At 32.6% G+C, this 1,738-nt stretch overlaps 1 pseudogene; it reads left to right on the top strand.

The window, feature by feature from the left end:
• LOC101568773 overlaps positions 1–1,738 on the top strand; it is a 58,586-nt pseudogene that overhangs the window by 23,460 nt on the left and 33,388 nt on the right.

Raw genomic sequence — 1,738 nt, forward strand, 5'->3', positions numbered from 1 at the left:
TAGTTTCCTATGTAAGGTCTTTTCCTTTATTCATTAGATTGATTCCTAGATAGTTACCATTTTTGAATGTTGTTGTAAAAGTTGTTGTTTTCCTAATTTTTCTCTCAGTTTGTTATTCATCTACAGGAAACTATTGATTTCACTGTTGACTGTGTAACCTGCTATTCCATTCTACTTAGTTATTACATCTAGGAGTCTTTTGGTGGAGTTTTGTGGTCTTCTATATGGAGTATCTTGTCATCTGCAAATAATGATGCTAAATTCTTCATTTCCTACACTTATTCCTTTTATTACTTTCCTTTTTCTAATTGATCTAGCTAATATTTCCTGAACTACATTGAATAAGAGTAGATGTCCTTGTCTTGTTCCTGATTTTAGAGGGAAGGCTTTCAACTTTTGTCAATTTAGTATGATGTTGGCTGTTGGTTTGTCATAAATGGCTTTGTCAGATTGAGATAAACGCCATCTATTCCAACTTTCTGTAGGCTTTTTTAAACTCATGAATCAGTATTGGACTTTGTCAAATGCTTTTCCTGCATTTATTGAGATGATTATATGGCTTTGCTTAGATTAATATAAAGACCATCTCTTCCAATTTTCTGTACGGTTTTATCAAGAATGAATGTTGGACTTTGCCTGCATTTATTGAGATGATTATATGGCTTTGGTTCTTGGGCCTGTTAATGTGGTACGTTACAATTAGTGGTTTGCATATATTGAACCATCCCTGGGATGAATTCCACTTGGTTGTGGTGTATAATATTTTTGATTAGTATCATATTGAGGATTTTTGCATCCATGAGACTGGCCTATAGTTCTCTGTTTTTGCTGGATCTTTCTCCAGTTTTGATATCAAGGTAGTGCTTGTTTCCTGGAATGAATTGGGTAGTGTCACTTCCCTCTCAATTTCATTCAAGAGTTTGAGAAACAGTAGCATTAGGTCTTTGACTGATATTCATTTATTCTGAATTTTTATAACTTCTTGATTTTGTTCTGGCAATTCATACATATTTAGAAATTTGACAAATTCTTTTGTGCTTTCCATTTTATTAGAATACAGGTTCTCAAAGTAAACATTGATGATTTTCTAGATTTCTGCAGGATCCATTGTGATATTTACCATTTCATTTCTAACTTCATGGATTTGAGTCTTTTATTTTTTTGATAAGGTATTGAAGGATGTGTCAATTTTATTTAATCTCCCAAAGAATCAACTCCTTGATTCATTGATTCTTCGTATTTTTTCTTAATCTCTGTTACAGTAACTTCAGCTCTAATCTTTATAATCTCCTCTCTCCTATGAGCTTTGGGCTTAACTTGTTCCTTTTTTTTCTTTTCTTATAGCTCAAGGTTTAGTATTAGGTTGTTTATTTACATTCATTCTGTTTTCCTGCTATAAGTTTCCCTCAAGGTCTACTCTCATTGTGTCCTACAAGTATGTTATAGGAGACATATTTTCATGGTAGAAACTGTCAATTTTGTTCTTTAGTTTAGTCTGTAACCTGTTGGTTGTTCAGAAGAACGTTATTTAATTTCTATGAGTTTATAAAGTTCTTGTGGTTTCTTTCCATTGATTTCCAGTTTGATTACATTATAGTAGGGCAATATACAAGGGATAATTTTCAATGCCTTTGCATTTACTTAAACATGATCTGTAAGCTACTATGTAGTCTATTTTGGAGAATGTCCCATGTACAGCTGAGAAAAATGTGTATTCTGATGTTGTGGGGTAGAACAA

The sequence above is a fragment of the Octodon degus genome, unplaced genomic scaffold (assembly GCF_000260255.1).
Source record: "Octodon degus isolate 3935 unplaced genomic scaffold, OctDeg1.0 scaffold00166, whole genome shotgun sequence".
NCBI lineage: Eukaryota > Metazoa > Chordata > Mammalia > Rodentia > Octodontidae > Octodon > Octodon degus.